Source organism: Medicago truncatula, chromosome 7 (genome assembly GCF_003473485.1).
Source record: "Medicago truncatula cultivar Jemalong A17 chromosome 7, MtrunA17r5.0-ANR, whole genome shotgun sequence".
Lineage (NCBI taxonomy): Eukaryota > Viridiplantae > Streptophyta > Magnoliopsida > Fabales > Fabaceae > Medicago > Medicago truncatula.
Window position 1 is genome coordinate 18,939,545 of NC_053048.1, and position 19,923 is coordinate 18,959,467.

A 19,923-nucleotide genomic window follows, 5' to 3' on the forward strand; every position below is an offset into this window, starting at 1 on the left:
GCAACCGTACAGACATTGTTTGCTTTAATTGCAACGGAGAGGGTCACATTAGTTCACAGTGTACTCAGCCTAAGAGGGCGCCGACTACTGGTAGGGTCTTTGCTTTGACTGGGACTCAGACAGAGAATGAGGATCGTTTGATCAGAGGTACTTGCTATATTAATAATACTCCTTTAGTTGCTATTATTGATACTGGTGCTACGCATTGTTTTATTGCTTTCGATTGTGTTTCTGCTTTGGGTCTTGATTTGTCTGATATGAATGGAGAGATGGTTGTCGAAACTCCAGCTAAGGGTTCGGTGACTACTTCTCTCGTATGTTTGAAATGTCCTTTGTCTATGTTTGGTCGTGATTTTGAAATGGATTTAGTTTGTCTACCTTTGAGTGGTATGGATGTGATTTTGGGTATGAACTGGTTAGAGTACAACCACGTTCTTATTAATTGTTTTAGCAAGTCAGTACATTTCTCTTCCGTCGAAGAGGAAAGTGGTGCAGAGTTTTTATCTACTAAGCAGCTGAAGCAACTGGAACGCGACGGTATCTTGATGTTTTCGTTGATGGCCACTTTGTCTTTTGAGAATCAAGCAGTGATTGACAGGTTACCGGTGGTGTGTGAATTTCCTGAAGTTTTTCCAGATGAGATTCCTGATGTGCCTCCAGAGAGAGAAGTTGAGTTTTCTATTGATCTTGTTCCTGGAACGAAGCCGGTCTCGATGGCACCTTATCGTATGTCTGCTTCCGAGTTATCTGAGTTGAAGAAACAGTTGGAAGACTTGCTTGAGAAGAAGTTTGTTAGACCAAGTGTTTCACCTTGGGGAGCGCCGGTTTTGTTAGTAAAGAAGAAAGATGGTAGTATGCGGTTGTGTATTGATTATCGGCAGTTGAACAAGGTAACTATCAAGAATAGGTATCCACTTCCGAGAATTGATGATTTGATGGATCAGCTAGTGGGTGCACGAGTTTTCAGCAAGATCGATTTGAGATCAGGTTATCACCAGATTAAAGTAAAGGATGAAGATATGCAGAAGACGGCTTTCAGAACGCGTTATGGTCACTATGAATATAAAGTTATGCCTTTTGGTGTTACCAATGCACCTGGAGTGTTTATGGAGTATATGAATCGCATCTTCCATGCATTTTTGGATCGGTTCGTAGTTGTGTTTATCGACGATATTTTGATTTACTCCAAGACTGAAGAAGAACATGCTGAGCATCTGAAGATTGTTTTGCAAGTGTTGAAAGAGAAGAAGCTTTATGCTAAATTGTCTAAGTGTGAATTCTGGTTGAAAGAAGTGAGTTTTCTAGGCCATGTTATTTCTGGTGATGGTATTGCAGTGAATCCGTCTAAAGTTGAAGCGGTATCACAGTGGGAGACTCCTAAGTCAGTTACTGAGATTAGAAGTTTCTTGGGTTTAGCTGGTTACTATAGAAGGTTTATTGAAGGATTTTCTAAGTTAGCTCTTCCGCTAACACAGTTGACTTGTAAAGGTAAAACTTTTGTGTGGGACGTCCATTGTGAGAAAAGTTTCGGTGAATTGAAGAAGCGTTTGACGACTGCTCCAGTGTTAATTTTGCCGAAGTCAGATGAACCTTTTGTGGTTTATTGTGATGCGTCCAAGTTGGGTTTAGGAGGTGTACTTATGCAAGAAGGTAAAGTGGTAGCTTATGCTTCAAGACAGTTGAGAGTTCATGAGAAGAATTATCCTACGCATGATCTCGAGTTGGCGGCCGTAGTCTTTGTATTGAAGATATGGAGACATTATTTGTATGGTTCGAGGTTTGAGGTGTTTAGTGATCACAAGAGTTTGAAGTATTTGTTCGATCAGAAGGAATTGAATATGAGACAGTGAAGATGGCTCGAGTTGTTGAAAGATTATGACTTTGGTTTGAATTATCATCCAGGTAAAGCTAATGTTGTTGCAGATGCCTTGAGTAGGAAGACATTGCATATGTCCGCCATGATGGCCAGAGAATTCGAGTTGCTTGAACAGTTTAGAGATATGAGTTTGGTTTGCGAATGGTCACCTCAGAGTGTGAAACTGGGTATGCTGAAGATTGATAGTGAATTTCTGAAAAGTATCAAGGAAGCACAGAAAGTTGATGTAAAGTTTGTGGACTTGTTGGTTGCTAGAGATCAGACTGAAGACAGTGATTTTAAAATCGATGATCAAGGTGTGTTGAGATTCCGAGGAAGAATTTGTATTCCAGACAATGAAGAGATTAAGAAGATGATTCTTGAAGAGAGTCATAGAAGTAGCTTGAGTATTCATCCGGGAGCTACGAAGATGTATCATGATCTAAAGAAGATTTTCTGGTGGTCTGGTTTGAAACGAGATGTGGCACAGTTTGTGTATTCCTGTTTAGTTTGACAGAAGTCGAAAGTTGAGCATCAGAAACCTGCTGGAATGATGGTACCTTTAGACGTGCCAGAATGGAAATGGGATAGTATATCCATGGATTTTGTGACGAGTTTGCCGAATACTCCTAGAGGGAGCGACGCAATTTGGGTTATTGTTGATAGGTTGACGAAGTCAGCTCATTTTCTACCGATTAATATTAGTTTCCCTGTTGCCCAGTTGGCAGAGATTTATATCAAGGAGATTGTGAAGTTGCATGGTGTTCCTTCGAGCATTGTGTCAGATAGAGATCCAAGATTTACTTCTAGATTTTGGAAAAGTTTGCAAGAGGCCTTGGGTTCGAAGTTGAGATTGAGTTCGGCGTATCATCCACAGACAGATGGTCAGTCGGAGAGGACAATTCAGTCGCTAGAGGATTTGTTGAGAATTTGTGTTCTTGAGCAAGGAGGAACTTGGGATAGTCATCTTCCGTTGATCGAGTTCACATATAATAATAGTTATCATTCTAGTATTGGAATGGCACCGTTCGAGGCTTTGTATGGTCGGAGATGCAGAACTCCGTTGTGTTGGTTTGAATCAGGAGAAAGAGTGGTCTTAGGACCAGAGATTGTTCAGCAAACTACTGAGAAAGTTCAGATGATCCAAGAGAAAATGAAGGCGTCGCAGAGTCGACAAAAGAGTTATCATGATAAGCGTAGAAAAGATCTTGAATTTCGAGAAGGAGACCACGTGTTTTTGAGAGTCACTCCTATGACTGGTGTAGGACGTGCTTTGAAGTCAAAGAAGTTGACCCCGAAGTTCATTGGTCCGTATCAGATATTGGAAAGAGTTGGAACGGTGGCTTACCGAGTGGGTTTACCGCCGCATCTTTCGAATTTGCACAACGTTTTCCATGTGTCGCAACTTCGAAAGTATGTTCCGGATCCATCTCATGTGATCCAAAGTGACGATGTGCAAGTTAGAGACAACCTTACGGTAGAGACTTTACCGGTGAGGATTGATGATCGTAAAGTGAAGACGTTGAGAGGCAAGGAGATACCTCTCGTGAGAGTCGTTTGGTCGGGAGCGACTGGTGAAAGCTTGACGTGGGAGCTTGAGAGTAAGATGCTGGAATCTTATCCAGAATTGTTTGCTTGAGGTAAATTTTCGAGGACGAAAATCTTTTAAGTGGGGGAGAATTGTAACGCCCACTTTCGTTTAATCGTTATTTAATATATGTATGATTTTGATATGTTTTGATAAATTGTGGTGATTTTGGAGGATTTGATAAGATTAGAGAATTTATTTTATTGTTAAATAAAATAAAGATTTGAAAAATATTTAGTTGAGGGCTGTTTTGATATTTTAGATAGTTTTGGGGGAGAAAGTGAGATAAGATAAGTTATTAGAAAGAGGTATAAATAGGAGAAGACCTAATATTTTAGAAACTCATTGTACGTGAAAACTTTTGGAAAAGGGAGAAAAAGCTTAGAAGGGAGAAGAGCATAGAGAGAGCTGCGATTTCTTCATAACCAGGTAAGGGTGAGACTAATAACTCAGTATTGTTAATTGAATGTGATCCTGATGATTAGTTAACAAGAATTAGGAGTGAATTGGAGAAAACGAAAACTAGGTCAAAACCTTAGAATTGATGATCAAACGGTGAGAATTGGTTTAATTCATGTAGAAAGTGTCCCTAGACCTTAGATAATGTTTAGGACGAACTTTGGAATCAAAAACAAGCTTAGAACCATGTGAAACGTCGAGTTTTTGTGAATTTAGGAAGTCTGGCCGTAGCGACATTCATCGCTCGCCACGGCGAGCTATGAATCTCGCCTCGCGAGTGATGAACATTCATCGCTCGCCTCGCGAACCCTGTTTCCTCGCCTCGCGAGTTGTGCAATGCAGCTCGCCATAGCGAGCGACCTTACTCGCCATAGCGAGCTAAGGCAGAGTGCATGTTAGATTTTGTGTTTCGACCTTTTTAGTTGGACCTTGAATGCCTTAGTGTGCCTGAACATACCTAGTAATGATTAGGAATGAATGAAGGGCAAGATTAGACCCAAAACAACTTTAGTTTGGGAATTGTTTAGTACTCGCCATGGCGAGCAAGAACCCTCGCCTCGCGAGCACCTCCAGCCTTGAGTGTTGTGAGTGTTTGTGCGATTTGTGTCGCACGTTTTGATCAAGAGCGAACCCCCTTATGATAATAAGACCTAATGATGACGTTAAATGCAGTCTGTAAGCTGTTTAAGATATGTTGATATTGATTGAGTATGATTAAGGTATTGTATATTTATGTAAGATATGGAAGTTTAATTATGAAATAATTGATGTGCTATTGATATAATGATATCATCCTGTTATGTGACTCGATTATGCTGCTGCTGTTATTTAACTAAGTGCATTGTATGTATTTATATATGATGAAATGATGACGTTTAGCTCCAAATTGTTGGATGCATGTTGATATGTTGATTACGATGTTTAGTTCATAAGAGTCCATGCATAGCATCTCATTGAGCTTAGTCCTCACCACGTTTATTAGGAGCTTTGTCCTCCGCACGATTATTAGGAGCTTTGTCCTCCGCACGATTAAAGTATATTAATACTTATGATGACGATTGGTACCACATGCATATAAGGAGTCTAAGAGCATTGTCACATTGTCATGTCCATAATGCTATGTTGTTGATGACGGTTGAATAAGTGAATACGTGATATTGTTGAATATATGAATACGTGATACTTGTTATTTGAATATGCAAAGTTATCCAAGAATGATTATGATGTTAGTGTTAATTATGATTCGAATTACTTTGATTAGCATTATTTTGTTATGAAATCTCACCCCTTCTGCTTGAAAATGTTGCCCTTCGTATGGGTAACTTGCAGGTGATCGTGCTTAGTGTGCAGTTGCTTCTGTGAGTGGCCTTGCCTCACTGTGTCGTCTAGGTCGCTCTGATACGTAACGGGATGGGGTTTATGTTTATGCATGCTTCATTCTCTTACGTGACTAATATGTTATTTTTATAATGTTATGGATTCTGATTATGAACTTTTGATGGGGCCTGCGTGCCAAAACGTTTTATGAATTATGATTATGATTTTCCGCTGCAATGTTTAAGATATTGGTTAAATTATTATTTAACTGTTTTGGATTATGTTTTATGTGATATCCCGTTGTTTATGATGCTTACTCTGATAAATGTTTTTAAGAATTTTTATGTTGGGAAAACGGGGTGTTACAAAAATCATGGGGCCACAGGTGGACACGGTGTCCGGTAAAACTAAGGCTTAGGATAGTAGTAACCAAGGTTCTAATGAAGTTCCCAAACTGCAACCTCTCTTACGTATATCATGGTAGCACGGGACAACGTCCGTTCCATGTTTATTCGCAAGAAGGTCTAGTTTGAGTGTAGTATCGCGTGACGACTAAAACTTGAGACAACACTCAATTTAGCCACCGCACTACGTCCTAAAAAGGCCAAGGATGGGTTTGGTAACTACGGTCCATAGCATCGTCGAACAATTGAAAGCAAAGTGCCTAAGCATGACAACACACGCCGACAACATTACTTCCAAAATGCCTCAGCTATGTGAGATTGATCGCATAACCCAATACACGAGGCAACCCTCGGATCGAATTGTCGATTATATCTCTACCTATTCATAAGTTCACTCAGCCCGGGTATAGGACTTTTGATATTCTCACCCCACACGTTACACGAAAATAAGCAAATATTCACATATGTAAGCAATAAAATAAAGCGTGAACATAAACTACGGAAAACTGGGTGTGACCCGCTTAAAACATCCCCAGTGAAGTCGCCATTTCTGTTATCACGATTTTGGGGTATCAAGTCATTCATTAGGCTTGAACCTTTCAATCTTTGATATTCTCTATTTTTTCTTGGGAAGGGTAAAATTGAGAAAACCCTTAGAAACTCTAAGTTCGGGGGTCGTTTTCGTTACGGGAAGGTGTTAGGCACCCGTAACGACGTTATTATTCTATAGGAACCGCTTTCCTAGCTTTATGTCTACGCTTTATTTTTATGCTTATTTATTGAAAAGAAAGTTTATTTAGTTTAAGAATGGAGGGAGGAAATGTTTGAGATTTTATTTTATTGGACTTGGAGAGATTTTGACCTCTTGCCTACATACCCTTTTAAGGGATCAAAATTCCATGTAGTTCTTCCAAAAGTATTTTTGGTGTGTTTCAATTGATTTTAGTTTTTGAAAATGGTTTTGAAGAAGAGAAAGAGGCCGTAAAGGCATGAGAGGAAAAGATAGTGAATTGTTGGTTCAATTATTAACAAAAAAATGTCTAAGTAGAAATTAAGATTCATTTGAATTTGATTAAGAAAATAAAGGAAAATACAATGGAGTTATGACTCCAAGGTTTATTAGGAAAGATTTGAGTTATGGAGTTATTTCCGGGAAAATGATATTTTTCTAAGTATTGCGTTTCCTAAACATACATCTAAGCGGTAAACATACAACGTGTGTGCGTGTCGGTGCTTGTGTCGTTGTACATCATTATAGAGAGTCCATTGTCCTGAACACTTTGCCCTAGTTTACATGCTATGGTCTTGCAAGAAACTAAAAGGAAATTAAACTACCTAGAATTATTACATGTCCACCTAACATAAAAAAATGAATAGGAATGAAATGATGAAATGCTATAAAATGGATGAGACATAGAACAAAAAATGGTTAGTAAAATAAGGCATGAAAATATGGCGAAGAGAGCAAACAAAGGAATATATGGTAAACGGTAAAAAATGACGACAACAACCACAATACAAAGAGGAAAGTAATACTTGCAAGGCAAGAAATTAACAAATCATGATGAAAACAGCAAAACACACACACAAACAGTGGCATTTATCATGAAATTGCACATTGAACGTTCATATCATAGATCAAGATATCACGAACGGAAAAAACGAGAAATTGCATGAAATTCAACTAAAGAAAAGAAAATAATCAAGAAAGCAATACATATATTTTTATCAATTTTATAACATGTAAAAAAAATCACAAAAAAGTCAAAAATGTATCAAGAAACACATAGAAATTTTTTAGGAAGTTTTACGAGAAAATTAGAACGAACAGTGGTTCAAATAGCAAGAAAGCATGGTGTGAATAGCAAGAAAATAGCAAAAACGCAGCAAAACCAAAAGGAAAAAGCCCAAGCCCAAGCCTAAGAGGTCCGGACGCACAGGAACCACAGGATTGATCCAAGGGATCAAACCCTAGATCAAACGGCCAGGAATGAAGGGAGTTGGACCAGTCTTGGACCGGTCCGGTTCACTGGCCTATAAAAGGAGGGGAGCGCCGGTTTTTTCATTTGCTATTGTTCTTTCTCTCTCTAACTTCTCACTTCTCTCATCTCTCTCTAACTTCCTCCGCCGGATTCATGGATGAACGGCCGGGGAAGATGAAGATCTGGCCGGAACCTTCATAGGTCCGCCGGAATCTTCATCTTCTCCGGTGAGATCTCCAGTTTCCGGCGACCTCTAATCTCACCAGAATTTCAAAATTTTTACGTTTTCTTACTCGCCTTTAAACCTTAAACATGAATCTGATACAGATTTTCACAAACAAGGCTTGAAACAACGTAGATCTAGAATTTTCATACGGTTTTGAAAAATTATTTAGTTTTTTTAACTTTTTTTGAATGAAACCGTTCAAACTCCTACAGATCTACATAGTTTCGTCTTTGTTGCTGTTCTTGAGAAAAAAGATGAAGTTTGAGTTTTACCTGAGTTTTTTATTGGAGATTTTGCGAGATTCTTCAGAAAAACTTGATTCTTGGCTCTGCTTTGTTGATTTTGCTTGGGAACCGAAAATAAATCGGTGTCTTCACTGGTTCACTTTATTCATCTTCTTCTCCGGTTTGAAACTCTTCTTCTTTTCTTCTCTGTGATCGGTGCTGGAGTTTCTCACCTCCGGTGAGGAATTCGCGCCTTGAATTGCAGAAACTTCAATTCAAGAGAGAGAATCTTCTCACGTGTTTGTGAGTTGGCACTGATTGAATGGTTCTCTGTGGATTTCTATGACACTGTGCACTATTTATAAGCTGCCACTTGTACTTGAGATCCAATGAAATGGTGACACCTGGACTGGTATGGCTCGGCCTTGGACTTGTTGTGACCTAGGGACTTTTCTGCAAAAAAGTAAAATTGAGGGCTAAACTGCAATTAATAATAATGGACTAAAATGCAATTTTAAAAAGTTTTGGACTAAAGTGCAATTCTGGAAACTTGTTTGAGGGACCAGAATGCAATTAAAAATAAAATTGAATTAAAATTGGTAAGTTGGAAAAAAAAGTAAAGTGAAACCTAAAATAAAATCAACAAAAGGACTAAAACGAACCAATTACAAAAATGAGGTATTTTAAAATACCTCTCTGTCGAAATTTTGATGGGAAAAGACCAAAATGCCCCTAGGGACTAAACTGACTCAAACTGACTCAGATGCAATTTTTGAAATGAGTTTTTAACATAGACTCAACAATGATTTGTAAAACAAGTTGAAAAGACTCAGAGACAAACACAGGGACTAAAATGGGTTCCATTGCAGGAAATGACCAAAATACCCTTCTTGTACGATTTTTGCAAATATTTGAATTAAAATGCAAGAAAAGCAATGCAATGATTCAGAAAGTTTTCAAATGACTTGTAGTGTAAGAAAGACACTTTGGATGATCTTATGCAAGAAAAACACAGGCAAAATCATGATTTGCAAATACCTTGAGGCAGAGACAGTAAAATATACAGATGAAAATAAAGTGAAGATTCAAAGTAAAACAATAGTAAATTGACAATTATCAGTGGTAGAAAAGAAATTTGAACGAGTATTTTTAGGTCCAAAATCAGGGTATAACAAAGTGATCTTTACGGGTTGCTTTATTAAGCTTCCTATAATCAATACACATTCTCCAACCGGTGACGGTCCTAGTGGCAATGGATTCATTTTTATCATTTTTAATAACTGTGAGACCACCCTTTTTAGGTACAACTTGCACGGGGCTTACCCATTTGGAATTAGAAATTGGATAAATAACACCTGCATCTAGGAGTTTTAAAACTTCTTTTTTTCACAACTTCTTTCATATTAGGATTTAGCCTTCTTTGATGCTCAATGGAGGGTTTATAGTCTTCTTCCAGAAGTATCCTATGCATGCATAATGAAGGATTTATTCCTTTAATGTCGTCAATGGTGTACCCTATAGCTTTAGGATACTTCTTGAGGACATAAAGTAACTTTTCAGTTTCTACTTCATCGAGGCTTGCATTTACAATAACAGGATAGGTAGAGTTAGGGCCCAAGAATTCATACCTTAGATTTGATGGGAGCGGTTTAAGCTCTACTTTCGGTGCCTCCTTGGGTGGAAGTGCTGGTTCTTCTTTTACTAACTCCTCCACACTTAGACCTTCCGTTGGAGGAGTTCTATTCAACAGCTCTTCATAAGCTTTTGCCTCCCCTTCCAGTTTTGTACCTGCATTGTTTACCAAGCATACTTCCAAACCATCATGTGTAGATGATGCTAAAGAGCACTCTTTCACGCAATGGTCGATTATATCTATCATGCAACAAGAGTCCTTAATGGAAGGACTTTTCATTAGTTTAGCAAGTTCAAATTCAACAGTCTCTTTACCGACATTAAAAGCAAGCTTACCCTTTTTTACATCAATGATGGCTCCTGCGGTGGCAAGAAAAGGTCTTCCTAAAAGAATTGGTACTTGGTTGTCTTCCTCCATCTCCATTACAACAAAATCAGCAGGGATATATACCTCTCCTACCTTAACGGGGACATCTTCTATGATTCCAGCTGGATACTTAACAGAACGGTCCGCTAGTTGTAGGGTCATCCTTGTCGATTTAAGTTCCCCTATTCCCAACCTCTCATAAAGGATAAAGGCATTAGGCTGACACTGGCTCCTAGATCACACGTAGCTTTCTTCACTACTTCTGACCCTATGACACAAGGTATGGAAAAACTTCCTGGGTCTTTAAGCTTTGGTGGCAATTTATTTTGGATGATGGCACTGCATTCTTCCGTAAGGTTAACCGTCTCACCTTCCTCAATTTTTCTCTTTTTAGAAAGGATTTCTTTCAAAAATTTTGCATAGGTAGGCATTTGGGTTAAGACTTCGGTGAAAGGCACATCAATGTATATTTTGTTCATCATCTCTATGAACTTTTTAAATTGCTCATCTAGCTTAGATTTGGCAAACCTTTGTGGGAAGGGAATTTTCGGCTTAAAGGGAGGTGGTGTGTTTTCCTCAACTCGTGGTTCCTCTCTTTCTGCCCTAGTTTCCCTAGATGGTGGTTTGCAGATCTCTTTCTCACTATTATTGGATTTGGTTCTCCTTACGGGGTCTTCGAGTGGCTTGCCACTCCTAAGTGTAACAGCGTTCATTTTGTTGGGGTGGTCAACCTTATGAACTACTTGGGAGAGCTGAGTTTCAGAGGTTTTGTTGTGAGAGGAGATGGAGTCTATCTTTGTTGTGAGAGTAGCAAGAGAGTTGCCCAACAGTCTAGTTTGGTCCTTAAGCTCTTGGAGCTGTTCGGATTGTTTAAGAAAATAGTTTTCCATTAAAAGCTCAATGTGAGATTTTTGAACAACTCTTTGGCCATTCTGAACAAAGTTTAACTGCTCAATACTACTTAGTTTGCAATCGATGCTAGAGTGACTAGATAGGCCACATGCTTCACATGGAGGTGAGAAGGTAGGTGTGATAACACAAGTACTCATGCGATCAAGTCTTTGAGATAATGCATTCACCCTGGTAGATAGATAGTCAAAGGAAGAGGTTTCGTCCATACCTGCCTCTTTTTTAGAGGGTGAAGGATTGATGATTGCTTTTTCTTCCGTCCATTGAAAAAGGTTTAGAGCCATGTCCTCAATTAAGGCATAAGCTGTTGTGAAATCCTTGTTCATTAGGGCACCACCTGCAGCTGCATCAACAGTCAATTTAGTGTTAGATGTTAGACCGTTATAAAAGGTGTGGATGATTAACCATTTCTCCAAACCGTGATGGGGACAACGTCTAAGTATTTCTTTAAAACGCTCCCACACATCGAAAAGAGATTCCCCGTTTTTTTGAGTAAATTGGTAAAGCTTTCCCCTAAGTTGGGCGGTCTTTGATGGGGGAAAGAAGCGGCAAAGGAATTCTCGTCTCAGTTGGTCCCATGAGGTGATGGAACCGGGCTTTAAAGAATTGAACCAATTGCTGGCCCTATCTTTTAGAGAAAAAGGGAAGAGATGTAGCCTAACGGCTTCTTGGCCGTTTTTGCAAGTTACACTAAGTCTCCAAAAGTTTGAGATATGTAAATTTGGATCTTCAAAGGGTGATCCAAAAAACTGGTTTTGTTGTACCAGAATTAGTAGCGCAGGTTTTATTTTGAAGTTGCTACCTTCAACCGTTGGGTAAACTATAATAGTGCATGGCTCATCCGAAGAAGGGATCGAATACTCCTTAAGAGTGCGTTCCTCAGCCATGTTATCTATTATTTTTATGCTACCCAAGAAGTTAAGTGTAGGAAAAGAAAGAAAGAAGAGGGGGAGAGAGAAGAGTTCTAATCACAAAGAAAGAGTTAATCAAATTAGTTTACTCCCCGGCAGCGGCGCCAAAAACTTGATGAGATAAAACCACAAGTGCACGGTCTTACCGAAGTAGTATAAAAGAGTATCGTTTCGACAGGGAGTAGTTAAATTTAATTGACCTTTAGGAATGATTAGAAGAGAGAAGAGAATTGTAAGTTGGGGTTTTCAAGCGTTTGAAAGATAATAATAAAAAGGGCCTTGGGATCGTTGGTTTCCTCAAAATGACAAGTCCTCCTCAAACCAAAACTATAAGCTTATAATGTTACGTTAGACCTAGTTTCTCAAGACAGTTTCTCTTATGTTCCTCTAGCAACCAAACCTATTTCGCTGACTTGATCACTATTAGATTTTGGTTCCTCTAACAACCAAGCCTATTTCGCTGACTTGATTGTTATTAGTTCCCTTGAAGATCGAAACTATATGTCTCAAAGATTGCAAAGCCTATTTCGCTGACTTTGCAATCCTTGTCTGAATTCACTTGTTCGAATATCAAAGCTCCACTTTCGTTTTATGAATTGATATTTGGAATAATAGATAAACAATTATCAAACCCTCCACTTTCGTTTCCACAGTTTGATAATGGTTGATCAATGTTAAAGTGGCGAATTCAGATAAGAAATTAGGGTTACATGAGATTAAGGCTTAGAGCTTGGTTTGATTAGGATTATGTCATTTAGACTTATCCAACAATCCCAAGACAAGGAGAAGTCTACTCACTCATGTTCATCGTAGACATGGGGGAGAAGAGAGAGAGAGCATAAAAGTAAATAACAAGAAAATAAAGGAAAAGAAAAGAACTTTAATTAGAAAAGCAATTGTCACTTATTGAATTCCAAGTAAAGATAAATATTTGTGATGGATGGCTACTCTATTTATAGCATTTGTTCGACTTAAAATCTAAGCTATTACATTCGGGCTAAAAATAGAGTAGCTTAAAATCTAAGCAAAAGCAGCAAAAGTGACACTGGAGGGTGGCACGGCCGTGCCAAGGTTAGCACGGGCCGTGCCAAGCTTCTGGCATGGGGGAGACATATTTTTGTCTCTCAATCTTCATATTTTTGCATCCAATCGGCTCCAAGTCCCTTTCTTTTGCTCCAAGACTCAATCCATCCAATATTCATTCCTGAAATAAGATAAAATGCAATTTAAAGTAAACTATCCTAAAAAGGAAATAATACTAACATAAAATAAAATAAATTCTAAATAAAACTAAACTAAAAAGCATATTAAAATAGTCAATAAATGACTCATCAGTTACAGTGAACTATCAACACTTAATTTTGTTTCCTTTTCTTTATCTTCTTCCATCATCTCTTCATCATCTTCAATAATAACTTCATTAATCTTCATAAAAAACATCCAGAAATTCATCACCTTCAAATACAAATTCAATAAATCAATAATAAGTGTAATGTATTATTTTTTAGTTACAACACCAAAAATCTAACAAGTGCTCCTAAGCAGAAGGATGATCTATCGAAAGTCATCAAGTACAAAAAGTTGTAATGTATTATTTATTATTGGTCAATTTAAAAATTGATTCGCATTGAAGTTATTTCCATCAAACTACACATGGTAATGAGTTGGTCGGTTAGTCCCTTGAATTTCACCATGGTTCTTCAAATGAAAAAAAATAAAGTTTCCACTTCTACTTGTTTGACTAGAAGTAAAGGGAAATAGATGGGTGGTGTGATGTCATTTTGTTACCAACACAAGGATTACTTGAAGTAGTTAGCCGTATTCTAATTAGACACAAGACTTTCAAATTACATTAATCTCATAACACAAATCGTGACTAAATTGCTCTTCATTTACTCCATATCTCTGTAAAATATAATCCTCTCAGGAATATTTACAATATATTTTTTTTAATAATCCAATAGTACTCCATACACAAGGTTATGAAACTTGCAATTTCTAAAAATAGGTCAATCAAATTAAAATCTAGCAGTATGGCAAGTAGGTGTAAAAGAGCGATATTCAACTTAAAAACAACATACTGAGTTTCAAATATCAATTAATGTTTCAATAGTATTCATTTTGTCTTTCTATTTTCGTGTCTGTGTTTATATTTTGATGCACCCGTGCAATACCCCCAACTGAAAGAGACCAATGGACTTTTTCTACTTGTGAGATGGGGCGTAATTTTCTATGAATTCAGCAAAGTCCTCATCAGACTTCTTCTCCATCTCATCCTCTTCCTCCCAATACCTCTTCCACATAGCAGCAAGGCTAATTTTGTGGACTTGGCTGAGTTTCTTCTTTTCTTCAACAAAGTTCTCCATTTCTTTGTCTTGGAGTTCCACAAATTTAAGCTTATTTAGTTGTTTTGTAAAATCTAAGATAATTTTTCAAGATGAAGCTGGGCAGAAAAAACTATTTTGGTATTTCGTTGATTTGATGATAAACTGTAGTATTATTGATGCAAGTATAAGTAAATGGAAGAAGAGGGAAATTTGAAGCCTATATAAGCTCTCAAATACAACATAATGATAATATAACATTTGAAATGTTTATAAGAATTATTATTTTGAGAGATGTATTTATAGGTTTAACAATGCCATGTTTTTTTAAGATAACTTAACTCATAAGCATTGTTAATATGCAATATTTTTTGAACATGACTTAATTTATAAGCATTGTTTGTATAAATACTACACCATATAAAAAATTAACAGTTAAGAAAAAATTGGTCAAACTAAAAATTATATTTTTACTAAATTCAACAAAGTATTCTTTGGTCAATAAAGAATAATTTTTAGTCAAAAAATTTATGACAATTTATTTTTTTTGAACTCACATTTAAAAAAGTTAACTTTGGTCAAGATAATATCAACATTGTAATTATAGATATCCGATTAAACATGAAATGATAAAGTTCAAATGTCATATATGATATTGTTAAAATGACCACTAAAACAACAATTAATAATAATAATAATAATTTTCTATTTCATAATTTCTTAATCGAATAATTTTATTTAAAATCCTATTTTTTTTAAATGTTTTTATAAAAGAATTTTTTAGGCTTAATACATCCCCCGGTCCCTTAACTTATTTTAATTTCTCAGTTTGGCCCTTAACTATTAAGTGTTTTCAATTTGGTCCCTTACTTCTTTTGCCGTTTACTATTTTGGTCATCTCCGTTAGTTTTTAACTTTAAATATCTAAGGTGAAACAACATTAAAAGTAGTCCACCGTAGACCTGATTAATTTTATGAATTTTAACCATTTGATCTTTAAAAAAAAAATAGGACCGTTAAATTATTCAAATCTATTTGATGTTACAATGAACTATCAACACTTAATTTTGTTTCCTTTTCTTCATCTTCTTCCATCATCTCTTCATCATCTTCAACAATAACTTCATTAACCTTCATAAAAAAAATCCAGAAATTCATTACCTTCAAATAAAAATTCAATAAATCAATAATAAGTGTAAGGTAAAACGAAATGAAGAATTATTTTGTAGCAACACATTTACTAGACTTTAAGATACCAGCTTCTGGCTACATCATATAATCTGAGGAACATGTTCTAATCTCTTCAGAATCTTAATCTTTGAAGTCTTAGAATTATAAGTTATCATTCCCTTTGGCTTTGAAGTAATCTTAGCCTTAGAGCTAGTAGCTTCAGGTTCTGACTGAACAACAATTTCACTCTTAGCACATTCAGGTACAAAGACGGTTTCAATCCTTCCTTGATGCATTCACAACAGGCTTTAAGACTGATTTTATTTGGTTTCCCTTATGAAAATCCAATCCCTTTACCATTGTTTCTGTAAATGCTATAAATCATAGCAGCAACTTTGCTTCTGTCAATACCAGACATAATATACTGGTCAAGAGCAATTTCTTCTTTACTTAAAGACTTTCCATTACACTTTTCTTGTAGCTTCTGACAAAGATGCTTGAGTTTTTCTTCATAAGTTCTACAAATGAAGTCAAACCCTTTAAGTCCTTCTTCAGAAGCTGTCAGATCCAATAGAGTTGATTCTTGTTGTTTCATCAAAGCAGCTTATTTTTATTTTAAATCTTTCAACTCATTGGTTCTGTATGCAAAATGTGTAAGAAGTTATTTAAGAGACTCAATCAGTTCGTCTCTGGGAAATTTAGAATATACCTCATTTTAATCTTTAGAATCTGAATCAGAATCTGCTTCTGAAGTCATAGTAGCTACTAACCCAACAACTACTTTAGCATCTTCTTCAGAATCTTCCTTTTCAGAGTAATGGATTTAGCCACTTCCCTTTTGATGGTAGAGCAATGGATTTACTCGTTTTGGAAGGTTCATTTTCATTAAGACTTATCTCATGAACTTTGAAAGAGATGACAAGATCTTCAACACTTAAAGGGTTTAAATCTTTAGCTTCCTCAATAGTAGTCACCTTTGGTCTCCATCTTGTAGGTAAGCTTCTAAGTATCTTACTCATATGATCAGAGGCTACATAGCTTTTCTTCAGTATTTGAAGTCCAGAAACTAGAGTCTGAAATCTTGAGTACATTTGCTCAATACTTTCATCATATTTCATTTTGAACAACTCATACTAATGAACAAGCATAAGAGCTTTTGCTTCTTTGACTTTCTTACTACCTTCATAGTTAGCACAGGGAGAAGCAAAAAATGATTTGGCAGTGGATTTGTCACTCATCTTCATATACTTTGCTTTAGGTATAGCTTTGACAAGTGCGCCTCTGATTGTGTGATGCTTCTTGTAGAATTTCTTCTGAGCAAGAGTATGTTTTCTCCTATCAATTGCAGCTCCTTCTTCATCAACGACCAAGTCACCAATACAATCTTCTAGTATGTCCCATAGTTCTTCATCTAAGACATGACTATAAAAGTTGGTCTTCCACCAGGAAAATTCTTCAGGATCTCCATGGAACTTTGGAACTTTTCCATAGTCAGATTTCTTGTTGCTACCATAATCATATGGAATAGCATTTCTCGTACTGGATTCAGGTTCCACACTGTCATACCCCAATTTTTGACCTAAGGTCCCACACCGACACATCGTCTGATCCTGATCAGTCTCGCGTTTCAGTGAAAATTTCGGCAGGGAAGTATTTTAAAATACCTCATTTTGTTTTCGAGTCGGGGCCCTCTTCTGTCAGTCTTCAATCATTTATTTCCATCTTTTATTTTTAAAAAAATAAATCCATTCGTCCTGCCCGAGACAAAAGTGAACTTGTGTAGGGCTTTTTGCTTTAAGCATTGTCATCATTAATAAAAAGGTTGTTTTGATCCCGACTTTGTTTTCACTTTGTGCTTCTTCTTGGAAAATGGTAATACAAAGAACCAAAAAAAAATTCTTTAATCATTTTCAAATGACTGCATAATCATAACTTTCATTTACTTGTCAAAATCAAACAATAAATCATGTATTAATAAACCCGTTGAACACATTAACCATGTACACTCTTCCAACTTTGAGTTCCTTGTATCCGAAGCTAAAGAAGAGGAAAATGAAGAGGCTCCCGATGAGATCTCTCACATGCTGGGGTATCATAGCCGTCAAAGGTACAAACAAAAATCATGAAGATAGTCTATAAGATAGCAATCGCTTACAAAGACTGGCTGAAGGTGCTACCATTCGCTCTGCTCGAATATCATGTTTCAATACACGTTTCAACAGGGGCAACCCCCCCTCCTTCCCTCAGTATACAACATGGAGGTCATGCTTCTCGTGGAGGTCGAAGTCTCGACAATAGGAGTTCTGCCGAAGTCCAAGCTTGATTGAACTTAAAATACATGACGACCTTGTACAACCATGTCAAAAGAGGTTGAAACAAACTTCCAACAAGAAGGTTCGTCCCCGTGAATTTCAAGAAGAAGACTCTATGGCTAAAAAGGTATTATCTTTCCAACCAGACTCCAGGAGCAAGTGGACGCCTAACTATGAAGGCTCATGTGCAATGACTTTTACAACTATGAATGGTGACAAACTTGCACTTCCTATGAATGCTGGTGCAGTCAAGAAATACTTTGTCAAAAAAAAAAAGGCTCGATGAGTCGCAAACCTGAAAAGGCGGCTTAAGAAAAATGAGCGTCTCGGTGGACTGAAAACCCAAAAGGGCGGTCCAGGCAAAAGTTAGAGACATGAACAAAATGATTATCCTGTTAGATTGAAAACCCGAAAGGGAAATCTGTGCAAAAGTTAAGGATCAAATGACAAAGTAACTGCATCCGGTCGGGCACAATCCACTTGGGGCATCCAGCTATCAAAAGACCTCCGATTCGAAGCATATGCAGACCAAAGACTCGGAACAGGGGCATTCAAGATTGTTAGGGAGAATAACAGTTATTGTGTTCAATGTACCCTTCCCGTTACATTTACCATTTTTCCAAAGTTTTCAAAATTCCATGGTGCCATGCCCTTGGCAGGTCACCACTCAATTCATCAAATTTGAGCTTGTGCCCATTTATTTGGAACTCTCATTTATTCTATTTGCAAAATTTCTTCTATTTTTTTATGGCAATACTTAAAGCAAAAATTTTCAACAAAATACTAAAACTTTTTTTACATCTTTTGAAAAGTGTGAACAACGAACACACTCTCTTTGAACTCGTGAGTAGGTGAAGTGTACATTAGTATCCGCCTCAAGAGCAGTTACATTCCGAACGAGAAACGTGGCTAAGCAGTATGGAGGAGACCTCTACTTTGAGCAAGATGTTGTCACAGTCCAAAAATATATATATAAAAAAAAAAAGAAATATACAAAAAAAAAATCAAAGCTCGCTAAGTTGAAAACCTAAAAAGGCGACTTAGGCAATAGAGAGCGTCCCGGTGGACTGAAAACCCGAATGGGCGGTCCAGGCAAAAATTAGGGGTAGAAAAAAGAATATATTCCCGATGGACTAAAAACCTGAAAGGGCGGTCCAAGCAAAAGTTAGGGATTTTAAAAAAAATAAAATAAAACAAAAAAGCATGACTGCTGAAGCATACCGATGGAAGGACACTCTGTGCCGGTTCACAAATGGCGACTTCTTCCATACCTTTTATCAACAATGGGCTTTACCCCCAAGAGGCATCAGTTGCTACCCTATGCCGGATCTTACACTGTCAACGGATTGATTTGTTCACAATATTATTGTAACGCCCTCTCTAAATTATTTGATTATTTTAAATGAGTTTAGAATATACTTATATGATTTGTGTGATTTATATGATTTATTTTGATAAGTGATATTTTGTTATGATATATGTTATATATTTATTAATATAATATATATGTTATTTGATTTAGAAATATATATATGTTATTTGATTTAGAAATATATGTATATGCTATTTGATTTAGAAATATAATATATGTTATTTGATTTAGGAATGTATATATGTTATTTGATTTAGAAATATATATATGTTATTTGATTTAGAAATATATGTATATGCTATTTGATTTAGAAATATAATATATGTTATTTGATTTAGGAATGTATATATGTTATTTGGTTCAGAAATATATATGATTCGTTATAGAAATATATACATGATTTGTTATAGAAATAAATGTTATTTATCATAGAAATATGTATGATTTGTGTTAGAAATATATGTCATTTGTTATAAAAATATATACATGATTTGTTGTAGAAATATATGTCATTTGCTATGGAAATATAAATGATTTGTTATGGAAATATATATATGTTATAGAGATATATTTGTTATTTATTATTGTTATAGAAATATTTTATGTATATATGTATATATTAGAATAGAATATTAATATTTGGATTTAAGAGAAAAATAAGTAGGTTAAAGATTTATATAAATAGGAGAGACCTAGTTTAAAAAAACATAACATACGTACGACTGCTTTTGGAGAAAAGGGAGAAAAGCCAAGAGAAGAGGGAGAAGACCTAGAGGAGGGCTGCGATTTTGTGTATTAAGGTAAGGGTGAGACTAACTTTGCAATTCTATTAAGTATGTGAATCAATGGTTAGGTTTAACATGATGTAGGA

The 19,923-nt window shown here is 36.4% G+C and overlaps 1 non-coding gene and 1 pseudogene across 1 annotated transcript; one reads left to right on the forward strand and one right to left on the reverse strand.

Moving 5' to 3' along the window:
- The window catches only part of LOC120577002 (uncharacterized), a 148,233-nt pseudogene that overhangs the window by 41,521 nt on the left and 86,789 nt on the right, over nt 1-19,923 (reverse strand).
- Nucleotides 11,378-11,484, forward strand: LOC120577248 (small nucleolar RNA R71). Its single transcript, XR_005643322.1, has one exon. It is a non-coding gene; the product is annotated as a small nucleolar RNA R71 (small nucleolar RNA).